We start from the raw sequence: 21,059 nt of genomic DNA on the forward strand, positions 1-21,059 counted from the left end.
GTCTGAGAAAATACTTGATATGATTTCACATTTTAAAAATGTGCTGAGACTTGTTTTTTGGACTAATACGTGGTCTATCTTGGAGAATGTTCCATGTGGTAATCAAAAGAATGTATATTCTGTAGTTGTTGGGTAGAATGTTCATTAAATGTCAAGTAAATTTGGTCTAGAGTCCAATTTAAATCCAGTGTTTCTTTGTTAATTTTTTGTCTTGATGATCTGTCTAGTGCTGTGAGTGGGGTGCTGAAGTCTCCCATTATTATTTTATTGCTATCTATCTCTTTCTTTAGGTCTCATAATATTTGTTTTGTGAATTTGAGTGCTTCAACATTGGGTACATTTGTATTTAGGATTGTTATACCCTCTTGCTGAATGAATCCCTTTATCATCAAATAATGTCCTTCTTTGTCCTTTATTGCTTTTTTTTTTTTTTTTTTACATTTTAGCTGTCATTGTTTATTATTGTTTTGGCTATATTCTGTAAAATTTCAGCAGCATTTTAAAGAGACAATGTGTCTATGTACAATGAAAAAACAAAATGGCTTGCAACATCAGAAATACAGTTTAACTGTACAACATTAAAGAGAATCCATGGTAAGTATAACCTCCTTTTTCTGCAACATGAACAACTTACATTAAGTATCAGCATTATTAATGTGACAATAAAGAAAAAGTCCTTCCAGGAGTGAAATACAGCATCCTGAAAAATATTGGTTTCTACCCTACAAGGCAGTTAGAAAATGTTCACATTTTAACAAATTTGAAGAAACCACAAGAAACTTATTTATGGGATCATCTTGCTGATAAGAACTTTCTAGAAATGTAGAATAACCATGAACAATGTATAAATCTAGTATCTATGTGCTCCACAGCCCTAGAACCCACCAACTGATTTAAAGAACTCAATATGTCCAACATGGATCATTTTTACCTGTCGTGATTGTTAATGAATGTCTGCTAATGACAGACAACCTGCACCTTCTAGGGGGTCATTTACTTTTTTAGCAAAGAAGTGACATCATTTAGCAGTAATAAGAGCACCTTCAAGAAGACTTAAAAAATACAATACCCAATTAGAAAAGCCATATTTTAAACATTTGTACAAGAATAAGCTGCTGAAACTTAGTAATTGAAATCTGTACAGCAATTTACAATAGAGCTAGAAGGGATTTTATCATTATCCTGCATAGAACTGGTCTGCATTTGGTTACATACTGTCACCTGTTTTGATGAACAAGGCCTGGTAACAAAAGAAACGTACCTGTTATCAATTCTAATGTGTTGAAAACACTGGCAATATTACAATTTAGTGAATTCAACTGATTTCAAAACAAATAGCTCATTTTGTCAAAGGTGTAAAGAATTTAGAAATAATAGCTCTCCCTTTAATATAACAAGTGAAAGAAAATGGACATGTGATTTCGAGGTACAACTTGGTAAAAGTCAGAATAGGCAAATGACAAAGCCTAACTTTGTCCAAAGAGAACTCTTACATTCTATTACTATAAAACCCAACTGTCACTCTCATTCAGTTCTTACTTTGACTTCAGCAGATTAACTGCCAAATGCTGAAGAATGTATCCAGGCACTGTAGTTCATGTGTTAGAAATGAAAAACTAATATGAAAAACTACCTTTCATATTAGAACTCTGGTAACAACCAAATGTATTTAAGTATTATAAACATTATTTACGGTGTTCCTTCAAATAAAAGAACAAAAATGTTTTTCTTCTGTCTTAACATGGTATTCCTGTTTCTTTATAACACGTGGTCATCCTTCACTGCTCAAAGTTATAGTCAGAAGTGTGCATTTATTCATTGTCCATGATCCACTCTCAAAGAAATGACACTATGAGGAACTTCGGTTCACAAACAGTTCTTAACCATGTCCTGTGTAAAAAAAAAAGAAAACAACACACAAAAAACACTCAAATGCTCTCAAACTTAAGTGTGCATCTGGAAGCAATCCAAAGACATCATGCTGGTATTGGAGGAAAGTCAGTAAGTAATTATGCTTGAAGAAAGCAGTGTAGGAGATGCTGTCAGCCCAGCCATGTTGTAGGTTTCCTGAAGAATTTGATGTACTTTTGTGGGGGGAGGTATGGGTCATTTGCCAGCTGGTGCACATCAAATCAATCTTCTTTTCCATATGCTAAGCAGCGTCTTATAAAGGCCTAGGGTTCACTGCTTGCAATTGGTTTTACATGGAACTGGACTTCTGTGGCTTTTAATATTGTATTTTCTTGAAGAATGTCTTGTTGAGATTGATTGTGACCAAATGGCTTTCTACCACAAAGATGCTGAAAGAAGATGACTCTAATTGACCACACATTAACCTTGTTGGAAATCTTTGGTGCCACTCTTCCAACTATGTAACACTCAGGAGGTAGATTAGTTCCATCTATACCATAGCTATCATCATCTGTAATCTTGGACAGACAAAAATCAGTGATTTTGATTTCACCACATGCTGTTCTATCTACCAAAAGGATGTTTCCTGGCTTAAGGTCATAATGTGTAATGGGGGATTGATCTTATTGGGATATCTTAGTGCATTTACAATCTGCATTACAATAGACTCAGCTTCTTTCTCTGACATTAGCTTTTGTTGCTTCAGATAGAAATCCAAGTCATTGCCTTCACAGTATTCTAACACCGTACAAAGTGTATCTGTATCCAAGGAGAAATAATCATAGAGTTTAACTATTCTGGGGTGATTCAGTTCTTTGTGTATTCTATACTGCAGGCATACTTGTAGTAGTTTTCTTTTTTCTCATCTCTCCAGCCTTTATTAAGCTGATGTAGCTTCACAGCAGTATATCTTTGTTCATAAAGGTCAAAAGCCTTATACACTTTGCTAAAGCCACCTCTACCAAGCAGATGAAGTAATAAATATCTTTCGTTTAACATTGGGTGATCTTTGAATTGTGAATTATCTTCATTGTTTATTCTGCTCAGCTCATGTCATGTCAACATTCAAGTTCTGCTTGGATTTCTGCCTCTTCCTTTCTGAGATGTCCTAGTCTAAGTTTGAAAATGTCTTCCTGTTCATGATATTCTGCCAAAGTCAACAGTTGTAGTAAATTTGGTCTAACAAAGGGATCATTTTCTGCTGCACTGACTGCTTTGTTTTTCCTTTGTTTTGGTTCAGTAGTGGTAGAGGGTGTCTGAGAATTATTAGCTGTGGGAGGTTTGTGTTTGGCTAAAATTTTCCTTTGCCTTTCAATATCTTCCCTTTGCTAATTCACCCATTCTTGTTGCTTCACAAGATTCTGAAATGCAAAACCGTCTGTCCATTATTCAGTAAATGAAACGCCATGTCTAACTGTTGTAAAGTGCCTGAGATGTAATCAATCTTGCATACTCTTCTCTCTGTTTGACAGTTTTTCTTGTGTACTCTTTTCAAAAGAAGTTTCTTGCTCATTTATATACACTTATTTAATCATTCTTTGTATTTTTCAAGTAATTTTTGTTGTTCATCTATTTGCCATCTGAGATCATGGTTAGCCCTGAGCAAATAATCTATATATCCTTCCTTCTTTTCCAGCTCCTGGATTTTATTACTTTCTAATGCTGCTAATTTCAGGATCGTTAGAACAGTCTGAATAATTTTAAAGGGTAACTGCTTTGATTGTACAATAGGGTGGTCCCCAAATGCTAATGCAGTAGGAGAAGGGCCATTTGGTCAAAGAGATGAGGAAGGAGTGGAATGTGAATATGAATTTTGAGGAGAACTGATTGCAGAAGGTATGCCTCTTACTGGACTTGAGCCATTTTCACCCTGGTATTAAAAATAGTCACTAATTTTGTGGCCACATCCCCCCAGTACTTTTTCCCTGACAATTTTCATTCTGGGTTTCTGCTTTTCTATATTTTCTCCTAGATGATTCTGATTGTTTCTTCTCTGGTTTCTCAAGGGAACCCTCTGCAGATAAAGTCCGGTCACTTGCACAGTCCTTTCAGCTGCCTGCCAGTCATTTCTCTGATTCTTTGTCACTTAAAGATCCTAAGCTTCTAAAACTGTGATAAGAGCTTTCATTATTTGTTGAGGCTTTAGCTCCAACACTGCAATTGCTGGTACTCCCTGTGTTCTCACTTACAACCCAGTAAATCTAGCTTCCAATAACTCTTGCCTTCTTGGATTCAGACTATGAAGCTCATCCATTGCATCTTCCCTGGGCCTCCTGGATGGTGGTGCGTGATTTATCAGGGACCTGGCCGCTGCTTGCCACTGAGCCTGGGGTTGGAGATGTGGAGCGCTGGTACCAAGATGGTGGCTCCTGCAAACTTCCACTGCTACTTTGGACACCCATCATGCTACTTTCTGGGAACATGACTCCCACTCTGCGATGGCAGCAGTGACAATGGCACTGGCACCTGCCTCCATCATGGGGGGTCCAGGCTGAGGGTGAGCGAGAGAGTAAGGGCAGGGAGGGGAGAGTCAAGGGGATGGGGGAGGAAACCAAGAAGAGGGGAAGTGGGGAGGAAAGAGGTGAGGGAAGGAGAGCAGATGGGGAAGAGGGAAAGGGGGAGAAGTGAGGGAGTGGGTGGGTGCACCAGAGAAGAGGCTGAGGGAAGGAGCCGAGTGGTGGAGGTGTGGTGGGGGCGCCTGCCAGGGCTGGGGTCTGAGTGTGGGCCTATTGCTGTTTTTGATTTAAAGTCTTTTTTATCTAGTAGAAATTTAGCTACACCTACTTGCTTTTGGTTTCCAATTGCATGGACTATCTTTTCCCACTCTTTTACTTTCAGTCTATGTGTATCTTTATGGGTAAAGTGAGTTTCTTGTTAGCAGCATATAGTTGGATCTTGATTTTATTTTATTAATTATGCCAATCTTTATCTTTTAAGTGGAACATTTAATTTGTTTACATTCAAGGTTATTATTGATATGTGAGGCTTTGTTTCTGTCATATTATTAATTTTTACAAATTGTTTTATTAATTTTTTCTTTTTTTTCTCTTTTTGTCTTTATGGTTTGAACAAATTATGTCATGTTGCCATTTGATTCCTTTCTCCTCCTCCTTTGTGTGATTGTTTTTATAAGAATTGTTAGTTTTATTTTTCCATGTGTTTTCATCATAATGAATACTGACCTATCATTTCCATGTTTAAGACTCCTCTGAACATTTCCTGCATAGCCTGTCTAGAGGTGACAAATTTACTCAGCATTTGCTTGTCTGAGAAAGACTTCATTTCTCCTTCATTTATGAAGCTTTTTCTGGTAGAATATAAAATTCTTGGCTGACAGTTTTTTTTTTCTTTCTAGTGTTTTGCAAATGCCATCCCATTCTCTTCTGACCTATAAGGTTTCTGCTGAAAAGTCTGCTGTTAATCTGATGAGATTTCCTTTATAGGTGACTAGCTGCTTTTCTCTTGCTAATTTTAAAATTCTTTCATTCACTTTGACTCTAGACATTCTGAATAATACATGTCATGTTGGTCTTTTTGCAATGTTCTTTCCTGGGGATAGCTGGACCTCCTATAACTGGATGTGTGACTCTCTTGCTAGGCTTGGGAAATTTTCATCAGTTATTTCCTCAAATAGATTTTCTAAACTTTTTGATCTCTCTTCCCCCTTGGAATACCAATAATTCAAAGGTTTGGTCATCTTATGTAGTCCCAGGTGTCTAGAACTCTTTGCTCATTCTTTCTTTTTTTTTTTTTTTTGAGATGGAGTCTAGCTCTGTGGCCCGGGCTGGAGTGCAGTGGCGCGATCTCGGCTCACTGCAAGCTCCGCCTCCTGGATTCACACCATTCTCTTGCCTTAGCCTCCCGAGTAGCTGGGACTACAGGCGCCCGCCACCGTACCTGGCTAATTTTTTGTATTTTTTAGTAGAGATGGGGTTTTACTGTCTTAGCCAGGATGGTCTCAATCTCCTGACCTCGTGATCCGCCTGCCTCAGCCTCCCAAACTACTGGGATTACAGGCATGAGCTACTGCGCCTGGCTGCTCATTCTTTCTTATTCTTTTTCTTTACTTTTGTCTAAGTGTATTACTTCAAAAAGACTGATCTTCTATTTCTGAGATTCTTCTTTCTGCTTTCTAGTCTATTATTGAAGTTTTCAAATGTATGTTTTATTTCCTGCAATTTTTTTTTTGAGACAATATTGCTCTAAATTGCCCAGGCTGTAGTGCAGTGGTGCAATCATAGCTCACCGCAGCCTTGAACTCTTGGGCTCAAGTGATCTCCAGCCTCAGCCTCCCAAGTAACTGGGACTACAGGCATGCACCACTATGCCTGGATTATTTTTGCATATTTTTTTGTAGGGAGGGGATCTTGTTATGTTGCCCAGGCTGGACTTAACCTCCTGACCTCAAGTGATCCTCCTACCTTCGCCTCCCCACATGCTAGAATTCTAGGCATGAGCCACTGTACTCAACAGTGAATGAATTTTTCATTCCATAATTTCTGCTTTTTTTCCCCTAAATATATCCATCTCCTTGGTTTTAGTCATATCCTAAGTTGATTTTTGGACTTCTTTGTATTAGTTTTTAGATTTCTCTTGCATCTCATTGAGCTCCTTTAAAAATCAATATTTTGAATCTTTTACTTGGCATTTTGAGGAATTTTTTGATTGGGATCTGTTGCAGGACAGTTGAGGTCCTTTGGTGGTGTTATATTTCCCCACTTTTTCATGTTTTCTGTGTCCTTCTTTTGATATCTGAGCATCTGGTGAAGCAGTTGCTGGTTCCAACTTTTTTTTTGAAATTGCTTTGGTAAGGGAATTTCTTACCAAGATGTGTGTGTGTTGTTGCTTGAGTAGGATACTTTGGCTAGGATTATGGGTGCCTGCAATAGTGTGATCTTTGCATGAGCTCTTTAGTAGTACACAGAGTCAGTGGTATCTGTGATTTCCTCAGTGGCTTAGGGTACAGTTATTAGTTGAGGTTGTGGCAAGATTTTGTTGGGGACTTGGACACTGACTGATCCAGTCTCCAGGTCCCTGTGGTGGCAGCAGTGGGGTTAATGTGCCTGTTTTTAAGCCCAGAGCAACTTACAGTGACTTTGGTGTTAAAGGGTCCTGGAGGGCTGGTTCTTGGGCCTCCAAGTGGCTTGACTAGAAGCTAGTAGTGGGATTGGTAGGCCAGGTGTGTGGGTGGGTTCTCATATCCTGTGGCAGCTGGTGTCATGTGGGTGATGGCAGTATCAGTGGTGGAGCAAACCCCAGGGACCTGGGTGGTCCATATTGGTGTTCTTGATAGCTGTGATGAGTTGGGCAGGCTAGTCCCCAGTCTGAGAGCCACTGTAGCAGGGTGGTGGGTATTACCCTTAGTGTGCTTAGGATAGCTTTGCCTCCCCTGTCTCTCTCCCAGCTGAGTGTCAGCTGCAGCTGTATTGCCTAATGAACTTGGGCCAAGTATGGGGCACGGCTCAGTGTTAAACTCTTGAAATGAAGCTAGCTTTCAGTTTGTGACCAGAGAGGGCAGGACCACCTAAGGCAAGCAGTATGGGCAGGAAAATATGGGGAGTGTGGTCTGCTCAAGTCTTAGTCTCACAGCAGCCTGTAGCAGGGCAGTGAGTATTATCCTAGGTATGTGTAGGACAACTTGGTTTCCTTGTCCCTTTTTGACTGGCTGCTGGCTGCAGCTGTGGCAACTCAAACTTGGCCCAAGGGTGAGGCAAATCCCAGGATTAAACTCTTAAAATGGTGTCAGTTGTGGGCTTATTACCAGAGAGTGTGGATCCCCTCTCAGGTGAGCACCATGGGCAGGAAGCTGTGGGGAATGTGGTCTGCTCATATCTCAATCTCAACAGCATTCTACAGCAGAGTGGTAGGGATCCTTCTTGGGGTGCATGGGAGCACCCAGTCTCTCCTATCTCTCTTTGAAGCAGCACAGTGGCAGCAGCTAAGTATGTAGATCTCCAGTATCTAGGCTCTCTAAATGGCACCTGGCTGAGGCTGGTCTAGGCTCGGATGCCTGTGAAATTCCGTGTGGGTTCCCTTTCTGGAGTGACATCTCTGTGCAATCTTTAGGCAGCTCTGTATGTCAGGTCCAAGGTCTGGAGGGTTAAAGGTTTCTCCCAAAGTCAAGAGAAACCTGGGGGTTTCTCTCTTACTGTTTCCCCATATCCAGGAGCCTCTTTCAGCTCTTTCAGTCCCTGGCTAGGCAAGGTGTCCTGAACCCTCTCTGTACTTATTTTTGGTGCTTCTTGTATTTTCTCTGGTGAATTCTAGCATTCTCTTCTATGCAGTCTGTTTGAAATGTACCTACTTTCTATTCTGTTCCTCTCCATGGAGGAGGAACATACTACCTGCATGTAATCAGCCTTCTTAATCCCTTTCTTGTCTAAATTGTTCTGTTTTCAATTAAATTCATACTCTGGATGAAGCAACTTTAGTTCATCTTCTTAGGATGTTCAAATCCAGGTCTTCCCCCTTATCACATTAGGTATTATGAAAGGAACAGGTAAGAGAGTGACAGCATCAATAACAATATTGACTAAATGCTTACTATGAACCAGGCACTGGTCTAAGCATTTTATACACATAAAACATTTGATCTTCACAGTAATTCTTGTATATTGAAGCCATTTTATGCATAAAAAACAATGTAACATTTCTGTTACATTAGGATTAGAGACAAGTGTATTCTTGGGGCAAGCAGGAAATGGGTTAAACAATACTGTATTGCTCACAGAAAATGGTCTGAGAGAATAGATTTTAGGTACTTTTTAGTACACTAGAAAAACTAACTATGTAAGATGATGGATATGTTCATTTGCTTGACTATAATAATAATTTCACCATGTATATGTATATCAAAACATCATGTTGTACACCTTCAATATATACGATACAAAATCTCAAGAAAATTTTTGTGAAACTGATTAACTGTTGTTAAATTTTCTCTAGAAAAGAAATTGTTTAAGAATGATCAAGAAAAAAATTAAAAATAACAGTGATGGAGAACTTGCCCTAAACAATTTTAAAATAGGCTCTTAAGTTGTAGCAATTAAAAAGACATAGGAACAAATGTACATATTGCTATAGTTTGAATGTGTCCCACAAAGTTTATTTGTTAAAAACCTAATCCCCAGTGCAACAGTATTGAGAAGTGGGAACTTTGAGAGGTGATTGAGTCATGAGGGCTCTGTCTTCATGAATGGTTCAATGCTGTTATCTCAGGAGTCAGTTAGTTATTGCAGGAGTGGGTTTCTGATAAAAGGATGAGTACAATCCCTTCCTTGCTCTCTTTCTCATGCTTTTGCCCTTCCACCTCATACCATGAGATGACACAGCAAGAGGACCCTCACCAGATGCAGGCCCCTTGACTTCCAGTCTCCAGAATGGTAATAAATAAATTTCTTTTCTTTATAAACTACCCAGTCATGGGTATACTGTTATAGCAACATAAAGCAGAATAAGACACATATGGGGGGGCGGAGCAAGATGGCCGAATAGGAACAGCTCCAGTCTCCAACTCCCAGCAGGGGCGGCACAGAAGACCGGTGATTTCGGCATTTTCAACTGAGGTACTGGGTTTATCTCACTAGGGAGTGCTGGTCAATCAGTGCTGGTCAGCTGCTGCAGCCCGACCAGCGAGAGCTGAAGCAGGGTGAGGCATCGCCTCACCTGGGAAGCGCAAGGGGGAAGGGAATCCCTTTTCCTAGCCAGGGGAACTGAGACACACAACACCTGGAAAATCGGGTAACTCCCACCCCAATACTGTGCTTTAAGCAAACGGGCACAACAGGAGAGTATATCCCACACCTGGCCGGGAGGGTCCCATGCCCACGGAGCCTCCCTCATTGCTAGCACAGCAGTCTGCCATCTAACCGCAAGGCAGCAGCGAGGCTGGGGGAGGGGCGCCTGCCATTGCTGAGGCTTAAGTAGGTAAACAAAGCTGCTGGGAAGCTGGAACTGGGTGGAGCTCACAGCAGCTCAAGGAAACCTGCCTGTCTCTGTAGACTCCACCTCTGGGGACAGGGCACAGATAAACAACAACAAAAGCAGCAGAAACCTCTGCAGATGCAAATGACTCTGTCTGACAGCTTTGAAGAGAGCAGTGGATCTCCCAACACAGAGGTTGAGATCTGAGAAGGGACAGACTGCCGGCTCAAGTGGGTCCCTGACCCCTGAGTAGCCTAACTGGGAGACATCCCCCACTAGGGGCAGTCTGACACCCCACACTTCACAGGGTGGAGTACACCCCTGAGAGGAAGCTTCCAAAGCAAGAATCAGACAGGTACACTCGCTGTTCAGCAATATTCTATCTTCTGCAGCCTCTGCTGCTGACACCCAGGCAAACAGGGTCTGGAGTGGACCTCAAGCAATCTCCAACAGACCCACAGCTGAGGGTCCTGACTGTTAGAAGGAAAACTATCAAACAGGTAGGACACCTACACCAAAACCCCATCAGTACATCACCATCATCAAAGACCAGAGGCAGATAAAACCACAAAGATGGGGAAAAAGCAGGGCAGAAAAGCTGGAAATTCAAAAAATAAGAGCGCATCTCCCCTGGCAAAGGAGCGCAGCTCATCGCCAGCAACGGATCAAAGCTTGACAGAGAATGACTTTGACGAGATGAGAGAAGAAGGCTTCAGTCCACTGAACTCCAGCCTGGGCGACAGAGCGAGACTCCATCTCAAAAAAAAAAAAAAAAAAAAAAAAAAAAAAAAAAAAAAAAAAAAAAAAAGAAAAGAAAAAGAAAAAGAAAAAAATTACCATAGTCTAGATGGCTTAAACATTTACTTTTCACAGTTTGGGAGGCTGGGAAGTCCAAGATCAAGTTGCTAGCAGATCCAGTGTCTGTGGAGAGCTTGTTTCTTGATTTTCACAGGGCTGTCTTCTCCCTGTAGTCTTGCATGGCAGAAAGCAGGGGGAGGAAACAAACTCTTCTTATAAGGGCATTAATCACATCAGGAGGCCCTCAACCCTCATGACTTAAATTACCTGTCAAATATCCATCTCAAATATGATCACATTGGGGATTAAGTGACTTCTGGGAGGACATAAACATTTAACCCATAGCAAGATCTATAGAGAACAGATAGAGAAAGAAAGAGATCAGGAGCAAATGGCTGATCGCTTTCTCCTCCTCCTTACTCTGTGGCTGATAATTACAGGAACCACAGATAAAGACTATGAATCAATTTCAGGCCATCTTCTGATTAAGGATTACGAGTGGCTAAACCACATCTAGGTAACGAGATAGTTATCTCACGTAGCTTGTAGCTGATGAATAACCTTTAAGTCAAGACGTTTCTTTCCACATCATTTACAATGGAAGCAAGAAACTCACTTAAGGAACACTGACTTGAATGTAAACAGTTATTGGGAAAAGAAACATGGGGGATGAGAGAGTGAGGGGGACAGAGTAAACTTGTGTGAGAAAATTCTCTCCCAAGCTTTCCTACTCTCTGGCTGATAATCCATATCCTGAGATCAGGGGAATGTATTTCTGGAGTAGACTAGGGTAAAGGAAGATCACACTTTAGAGTATAAATACAGATAATCTACATTTAGGGTAAACATGAATAAGCTCTCTTATTTAATGTCCAGTGACAACTATTTCCCAGAGATCAGGTATTTTCACTTTCTCACCAGGAACTCTCTAGGTTGATTTCTTACCTAGAAAGGATATTAATATCTTGCCTTATGTATTCATTCCTCTCATTTCTGCTCCATGAAATAATTAGTCAGAAAGAAGACAAATCTGTGCCAAGAAACTGCATACAAAAAGGTATCTAATTGTAAAAAGTCTCCCAATGCTTCTTGATTCTGAATGCTCCCTTCCCTGGATTCTTACTCTCATTCACAAGTTGTAGATACTTATAGCCCCTGTTTTCCTCATGGGAGTATCTTCTGAGACTGTGCCATTAGGTCTCTGGTGTTTGGTAGGGAAGACAGTAAGAAAACAACCATTCATTAACTTTGTGCAGAATTGTCTCCAGGGATCCAGAGAAATGGCACGTTTTCTCTGTTCACCCCAGCAAGTGGCCCCACATTCTCCTCTTGGAACCTTCAGAGGTAGTGCAAGATCTGCCTAGCTTGATGTAGGTATCTCAGATGGACAATAATTTTCTTTTCCCAGCTCTTCCAAGCTCTCTGAGGGCTTGCCTGGAAGATATCCCAAGTAGCACTGAGGACAGAGTAGCTGGCATTGATACCTGGGTCCAATTCCCCCCTTGAACCTATAAAATATCAATTTGGCCTCCTCCTTAGTGCCTCCATTTTTTAAAGGACAACTACCCCAAGTGTACCCCAACATCATTGGTGCCTTCTTTCCCAACCCTCCCAGGATTAGATACAGATTCTATTAGGCAGTCTCCAAGTCTGCTGCTTATATATCTGATTCCCTTTCTTTGCTATCCCTACTAGGGAAAGCCACCGGCTTCAGATCTTTTACTCTTCTTGATTCATGTAAGCACACAGAATCCATATTTCAGAGTCCCTAAATGCCCTGCCTTTTACACATTGTCCATTCTTGTCACTTATTGATTTCTGATTACATCTTACATTTCAATAAACTCACTTTTTTCTTTCTTTTTCTTTTTTCTACTCTCCTAACTGTATTAAGGTATTGTTAACTTAAAAGATTATACATTTGGAAAAGGAGGGAGACTTTAATTTTTATGAGTTTACAGCTTGCAAGGTGGCTATACAGAGGCCAGGAAGCATACCTCCAGCCAAAACCAGAGATAGGCACTTTGAAGGAGAAGGAGCTGAGATAGGAGCTTTATGCTGAATAGGTTAGCTAAACACATATTCAACAGGTTAGAGAAAGAGCTATGAATATTCAGGAAGACAGTCCTGACATATGCGTATTGAACCAACATGCATGTAATATATGACTCATGTTCACTTTGGGATGGAGACTTAACATTTAAATGTATTACAATTAGAGCCTATACATCAAAAGATCTTTTCAGGAAAAGAAAGCACATAAGTGCACAGTCTGTGTAAACTGGACAGAACCAGTTCATGATCAGTGATCTTTTTATTAGGAGAAATTTACTAAAGTCAGTCTCTTGTCCAATCAAAGCTGTAGTTATGGCTGGTGGAACAAGGGCTGGGGTTCAATTAGTCAGCATCTGGTGGAGCTGAAAATTGTTTTAATATTGCTTATCTTGAGGCCAAGGTTGGGTTAGCTGCTAGAGAAAGAGAAAAGCCTTGTGGCAGTTAGAACACAGTTTATTCTTTAAGTGAAGGAAGGTGTGACTTAACCCTTTCCTGGCATGGCTGTAGGTCCCATTTATAATTTGGTATCCTATTGCCACAAAGAGTCTGTTCTGTTCATCTTACGATGTCTATTTTAACAATAATGCTGATCAGTTGTTGTGTCTACATCATAAAAGAGAGGGTATATAGTGAAGCCTGTCTAACCTACCATCCTGACATGGCCAGGAACTCAGTTTTAAGGTTGTTCTGGAGTCCCGTTGGCTACCTAGGCATTCATTTAGTTGGTGGGATAGGGGATGGTTAGGATTTTAAGTTTACATTATAATTGGCAAATACAAATTGTATATACTCAAGGTGTACAATTGATGATTTGATATATGCATGCATTGTGAAATGATTACCACAGTCAAATTAATTAACACATCCATCACCACACATAGTGTGTGTGTATTTGGTGAAAACACTTGTGATCTACTGTCTCAGTAAATTTTAAGTAAAGAATATGATAATGATATTATTAATTATATTAGGCATGCTTTACTTCAGATCCCTAGAGTTTATTCATTTTATAACTGAAAGTTCGTAACCTTTGACCAATCTCTCCCCCTTTCCTCCATCCTAGTCCCTGGCAATCACCACTGTGCTCTCTGCTTTTATAAATTCAACTTTTTAAGATTTTACAGATAAGTGAGATTATAAGGTATTTGTCTCCTGTATCTGGTTTATTGCACTTAGCATAATGTCTTACAAGTTCATCCATGTTGTTGCTAATGTCAGGATTTCCTTCTTTTCTGTGGTTGAATAATATCACACACACACACACACGGAATATGCCAAATTTCCTTCTCTCTCTCTCTCTGCTTGCTTGCTTTCTTCCCTTCCTTCCTTCCTTCCTTCCTTCCTTCCTTCCTTCCTTCCTTCCTTCCTTCCTTCCTTCCTTCCTTCCTTCCTTCCTTCCTTCCTTCCTTCCTTCCTTCCTTTCTTTCTTTCTTTCTTTCTTTCTTTCTTTCTTTCTTTCTTTCTTTCTTTCCCTTCCCTTCCCTTCCCCTCCCTTCCCCTCCCTTCCCCTCCCTTCCCCTCCCTTCCCCTCCTTTCCCGTCCCCTCCCTTCCCCTCCCCTCTCCTCCCCTCCCCTCCCCTCCCCTCCCCTCTCCTCCCCTCCCCTCCCCTCCCCTCCCCTCTCCTCTCCTCCCCTCCCCTCCCCTCCCCTCTCCTCCCCTCTCCTCCCCTCCCCTCCCCTCCCCTCCCCTCTCCTCCCCTCCCCTCCCCTCCCCTCTCCTCCCCTCTCCTCCCCTCTCCTCTCCTCCCCTCCCCTCCCCTCCCCTCCCTTTCCTTTTTTCTCCCCCTGTTGCCCAGGCTGGAGTGCAGTGGTGCAATCATGACTCACCGCAGCCTTGAACTCCTGGGCTCAAGCAATCCTCCCACCTCAACCTCTCAAGTAGCTAGACCTACAGGCATGTGCTACCACATCTAACTAATTAAAACAAACAAACAAACCTTTTTTTAATAGAGATGGTATCTTGCTATGTGGCCCAGGCTACTTACAAACTCCTGGCCTCAAGTAATCCTCTGGCCTTGGCTTCCTAAAGTCGGGGGATTACCTGTGTGATTCAACGTGCCTAGCCACCACATTTTCATTATCCATTCATCTGTTGATAGGTACTTAGGTTGATTCTATATCTTGGCTACTGTGAATAATATTGCAATGGACATGGGGTGCAGATATCTCTTTGAGAGACTGATTTAAATTCTTCTGGATATAAACCCAGAAATGAGATTGCTGAATTCTATGGTTGTTATATTGCAGGGGCTTCATTGTCTGGGGAAATACCCGATGTTTGTTGTCTCACACTAAGGAGAACAAAGACATGGACGCACAAACACGTGGAGTGGAAAGTTCAATAGGCATAAGAAAGAAGAGAGAGAGAGAAAGAGAGCTTCCTCATGCAGAGGAAGGGGGCGTCCAAGTGGATTTCCAGGTTTGGGGCAAGATGTGGTTGATTTTATAGAGGTGCTTGAGGAGTCAGTATTTGATTTACATAGGGCTCAGGGGATTTATTTGACCAGATGTGCCATTTATATAGCCTGTGAAAAAATAGGCTGTCCCACTTAAATCTTTTATTATGCAAATGGAGCCTTTACCTGACCAGCACCATGACACCCATACACGTGGCAACACGGAAAAGGGAAGAAGGAATTGCCATGTTGGATATACCTGTCGTCTGGCATAGCTGCTGGCATTTACCTATGCAAGCTTCCAGCTTGCTTATCTATGCTTGCAACTTGATTTTTCAGGCTGCTTTTTATTAGAAAAGAAATGATTTTGGGGCTGTTTTTTATTAAAGGAAAATTCCCACTGAGAATTCTTTCACCCTCACTAACTGCCTAAATAATTTATTTTTAACCTGTGTATCAATTGTAAGACACCATGAATTTCTCTGAGTTTCTCTTCAAAGATTTAGCCTGCTAACTTCCTTGTCCTTTGTTTTCAAACTCAACTTTCTTGTTCCTCCTTGCCCCTAGTTACTGCCTACCCACATCCCCTCAGCTCTAATCAATAACTCACATCTGTTCCCTTAGTTACCTGAATCCTTTGTTCTTTGAAACTGCACATCTCACATGCTTTATCACTGTACCTCACGTTCCCCTTCCCTTCCATATTTAGAAAAATATTTGGAAGTAGCTAGTTGGGTCAGCTCAGATTGTGCGGCCTGACCCCAGCCCATGGGGGAGTGACACAGAGGTAAGTACTACTGTCAGAAATAAAAACTCGCTGCTCTCCTTTGTTCCCTGTGCTGTTGCCATCTTGATTGGCACAAGTGGCACCCTTCTGCAGGAGTGTATTGCCTTGCTGAGACAACTTTTGCCTGAGCGCTGGTTTCGCTTTGCAGCAATGAGCATTTTTTTTTTTTTTTTGAGACGGAGTCTTGCTCTGTCGCCCAGGCTGGAGTGCAGTGGCCGGATCTCCCCTCACTGCAAGCTCCGCCTCCCGGGTTTATGCCATTCTCCTGCCTCAGCCTCCCGAGTAGCTGGGACTACAGGCGCCCGCCACCTCGCCGGGCTAGTTTTTTGTATTTTTTAGTAGAGACGGGGTTTCACCGTGTTAGCCAGGATGGTCTCGATCTCCTGACCTCGTGATCCGCCCGTCTCGGCCTCCCAAAGTGCTGGGATTACAGGCTTGAGCCACCGCGCCCGGCCTTCCTAGAGCATTTTTATATCCAACACAATAATTTCAGTTTTTTGGCCAGGTGCAGTGGCTCATGCCTGTAATTTCAGCACTTTGGGAGGCCGAGGCGGGTGGATCATGAGGTCAGGAGTTAGAGACCAGCCTGGCCAATATGGTGAAACCCTGCCTCTACTAAAAGTACAAAAATTAGCCAGGTGTGGTGGCGGGCACCTGTAGTCCCAGCTACTTGGGAGGCTGAGGCAGAAGAATTGCTTGAACCGGTGAGGCAGATGATGCTGTGAGCTGAGACTGCACCACTGCACTCCAGCCTGGGTGACAGAGTGAGACTCTGTCTCAAAACAAACAAACAAACAAACAATAACAATAATAATAATAATTTCAGTTTTTTGAGGAGCCCCCATACTGTTGTCTATAAAGGCCGTGTTAATTTACATTCTCACAAACAGTGTGTAACTGTTCCCTTTTCTTTACATCTTTGCAATAGTTATCTTTACACTTTTTGCTAACAGCCATTCTAACAGGTGTGAGGTAATATCTCATTATGGTTTTAATTTACGTTTCTCTGATAATTAGTAATGTTGGGCATTTTTAAATATATCTGTTGGCCATTTGTATGTCTTCTTTTGAGAAATGTCTATTCACCTCAAAACCAAATTATTTGCCTTCATACTATTGAACTGTTTGAGTTCCTTATATATTTTGGATATTAATATTAACTGCTTATCAGATATATCATTTGCAAACATTTTCTCTCATTCTGTGGGTTGTCTCTTCACTTTGCTGATTGTATCCTTTCCTGTGTGGAAACTTTTTAACTTGATGTGATCCCATTTGTCCACGTTTGCTTTGGTTGCCTGTGCTTTGGGATATTGCTCAAGAAATTTTTGCTCAGAGCAATGTCCTGGACATTTTCCCCAATATTTTCTTGAGGTCTTAGATTTAACTCTTTAATCCACTTTCATTTGATGTTTGTATATGGTGAGAAATAGGGGTCTAGTATCATTGTTCTGTGTCTTCAATTGGTAATTCTTTGTTGTTGTTGTTGTTGTAGTATGTTTTGATTCCTTACTTTTTTCATTTTTTGCATTTACTATATGTTTCTATTTTGTGGTTACCATGAAGCTTACTTAAAACATTCTGTACTTGTAACAAACTATATTAAGCCGATAACAACTTAAGTTTAATGACACAAAAAAACTACACTTCGATGCTCCTGTCACTTCTATTTTATATTTCAGATGTCACAATTTACATCTTTTTAAATTGTGTATCCTTTAACAAATTATTGTAGCTGTTATTATTTTTAATAGTTTTGTCTTTAAACATTTATACTAAAGTTATGACTGGTTTACACAAACATTACAGAATTAGACTATTCTGAATTTGACAATGTACTTACTTTTACCTGTGAGTTTTATATTTTCATGTTTTTATGTTACTATTTAGTATCATTTTTTTCCAGCTTGAAGAGCTCTTCTTAGCATTTCCTTTGGCAGCTCTGGGGATGATTAACTCCATTAGCTTTTACCTTTCTGGGAAAGTATTTATATCTTCTTCATTCTAAAATATAGCTTTGCTGGTCATGATATTCTTAGTTGACAGTTTTTTTTCTCACTTTGAGTATGTCATCCCACTCTCTCTTGGCCTGCACATTTTCTGCTGAGAAGTGTGCTGCTAACCTTATGGGAAATCAGTAAAATGTGATATGCTTCTTTTTCCTTGCTGCTTTTAGGATCCTCTCTTTGTTGGTTTGTTTTATAATTTGATTTCGTGTCTTGTGGTAGTCTTATTTGGATTGAATCTAATTAAAGACCTTGGATTCCCATGCACTTGCATATTTATATCTTTTCCCAGATTTGGAAGTTTTAAGCTATTATTCTTTATATAACCTTTCTATCCCTTTTTCTTTCTCTACACGTTATTTAAATTCTATAATGCTGAGGAAAGTTATCATTATGTTGTCCTATAAATCCCATACACTTTCTTCATTTCTTTTCATTTTTTCCTCCTTTGAGTGTATATTTTCAAATAACCTGTTTTCAATTTTAGAGGTTTTTATTGTTTGATTAATTCTGCCATTGACACTATTTCATTTTTATTCCATTCACTGTATTCTCCATTGTGTTTTTATTTCATTCATGTATTCTTCAGTTCTAGAATATCTTATTGATTTTTTAGGATTTCAATCTGTAGCTTTTTCATTTTTTATTTATTGTTTTCCTGATTTTGTCAAAAAATTTTTTCTTTGTCTTCTTTTGAGCTTTGCTGAGATTCCTTAAAAACAAATATTTTGAATTCTTTGGCCATTCAGAAATTTGTACGTTTGGGGTCAGCTACTGGGAAATTATTATATTCTTTTTGTGATGATATGTCTCCCTTGTTTTTCATGTTTCTTGTGGCCTTCTGTTAATGCTTGAATTTGCTTGCAAACCAGACTATACACTCAAAGTTTTCAAGGCTGTGAAATAATCCCCTCTGTCAGTCTGATTTCTGGGATGGTTTTGGTGGGGAAGGATCTTCTTTTATGGGAACATGCAAGGGTGCTGGCTATGCAGGGTGCAGCAATTCTGGCTCTGCTGAGGGTGCAGCAGCATAGTCTCTGTACAGCTATGTCAGCTGCAGTCAGTGTTGGTAAAGTTCACAGGGCAATGATCAATGATGTGAGTGCCTGCAGCAGCAGTGAGGGCTTTTGATATGATTGGTGTTTATGGCTGCTAAAAGTTCTCCTGAGATCTTTTTATTCCACTTGGGAAACCATGACCAAAGGGATGTCTCTTGCCACTGGGTTTGACTCATGGGCCTGCTCACACTGGCAGCAATACTGGTGCCTGATGAGCCACACCTGTAGAGTAGCCAGTGAGCCAAGGCTTAGAGCACTGGCATGTGTGGAAAGACCATGGCTCCGAGGTTCAGGGCAGCAAACGCACTGGTGCCCAGGGTTCAGGTACCCCTGCTGTTGTGTTGGTAATGATGTACAAGGCATGGGTGCTTATGAAGCAGGCAGGGAGCCATGGACCTGTGCAGAGCTATAGTAGCTCCAGGCTCCAGGTCATGCACTAGTACTGTATGGTGGCTGGGCTGATATCTGGTATGTAAAGACATGCATACAGACCTTAATTCTGGGGTGCAGAGTGTAAACTAACTTGCTATGGTGGTGGCTCTGATATCTGAGGCATGGGTAGATGTAGCACAGCCACAGAGCCAAGGTCTGGAATGCAGGCACTCATGGAGAAGCTGTAGTTTAGTGGTCAGGAACATATGTCAGGTTGAGAAGAGTGGTGGCTCTGGTTCTGGAGTGGCACAACGTTGGCTACTTCTTGAGGGTGTGTATGTGTGAAGCCAAGTCTTCCTATCTGGGGTTCCCTGGCAGGAATGGCTTTTGGTTACCTTGGTGTCAAAATGCCAAAGTTTTCTGCAGAGCAGGTCACTGGGACTGCGGTGTCTCCCATGATGTGCCTGATACCAGTGACCTTGGCTTTTCTCTTTGTATCTAGCCATTTCTAGGTGTTTCAGATACACTGATCTCACAAGTCATCCTGATGTGCGTACATTCCTCTTCTTTTTATTCTTCTTCTTGCAACTGTGTTGCTGCAGATTCTTAAATGAGCCCTTGAGCACTCTCTGGGTTATTTTGGTTTGTGGATTGCTGTCTATATGTGTTTTTTTGGGTGGTGGGGTGGGGAGATAAAGGCTGGCATCTCCTATTCTGCCATATTAATTATGTCATAGCTGGGAAAGTCTTTTAACCCCTCTGAAACTTGGCTACCTTATCTGTAAAGTGGCCATGATTATAGTGTTACTATCAGATGATAATATTATATCATAGTATTATTCTGGTAATTAAAACATGTTTTAATTCTGGCACATAAAAACTCTCAACAATATAGCTATCATTGAGGGATTTTCTGCCCCTTGAGTTCTAAGTAAATGTGACTCAATGTTCCCATTTCACAACACACAGAAGTTCAACTTATTATGGATAATTTTGCACAGTTTTAGGAAGTTTATGTCATTGTGGTCATCTGTGCCTCTGGGTTTCCGTTTTTAAGAATGAAAATAAAGTTCACCTCACTGACCTAGACTTGTTTTTTTTTTTAAAGAAAATAGTAAGTTGAAGAAATTTGTCTTTATGGACACATAGGTACCTTTAGGGAGGTAGGATAGAGGATAAGAGCCAAAAATATAATTTTCAGAACATGTTTAAGTTCTCAGATTAGATGTTAAGTGTTGTTTGATATTCAACAAGTTATTTGTACTTTCCGATTCTTATTTATCACATCTGCTATATGGACATAATAAATTTGTACTTTCACCAAAAACTTAGTAGAAAGTTAGTATGGTAATGTATGTAAAGTGCTGCATTTGAGTGCCTTTTACAGCTCAATGCTTGGTGGCTTTGAGCTGTACATAGGGTAAGGATCAGCAGCATCCCTCTGCTGAACGTTCAGGTAAGATTGAATTCAGGAATCTATCAATTGCCTGGTTGGTGGAAGTTTAAGTTCTTTGCCAGTGTTTCTGCAAATCCCAGAGGCTTGTAATCTTTTATGACCAATGCCTGCAAGCTTTTAATTCTGTTATTCTCCACATTGACCCATATGTGCAACTGAGTCCTTCTCCAGTTACTTACATAAGGCAGTCCCTGTGTGGTGTATGGTTTACTAAGGATGTTTGGAGTATGTTTGGCTGTTTATTTTGGGGGGAGTTCATACTTGCATGAAGGGCACATTTGTAACTGTTATACATAT

The 21,059-nt window shown here is 40.8% G+C and overlaps 1 pseudogene; it reads right to left on the reverse strand.

The window, feature by feature from the left end:
- Positions 1–1,998: 1,998 nt before the first annotated feature.
- Positions 1,999–4,313, reverse strand: LOC102141736 (serine/threonine-protein kinase tousled-like 1 pseudogene; annotated as a pseudogene).
- Positions 4,314–21,059: the final 16,746 nt, after the last annotated feature.

The sequence above is a fragment of the Macaca fascicularis genome, chromosome 15, assembly GCF_037993035.2.
Source record: "Macaca fascicularis isolate 582-1 chromosome 15, T2T-MFA8v1.1".
Classification (NCBI taxonomy): domain Eukaryota; kingdom Metazoa; phylum Chordata; class Mammalia; order Primates; family Cercopithecidae; genus Macaca; species Macaca fascicularis.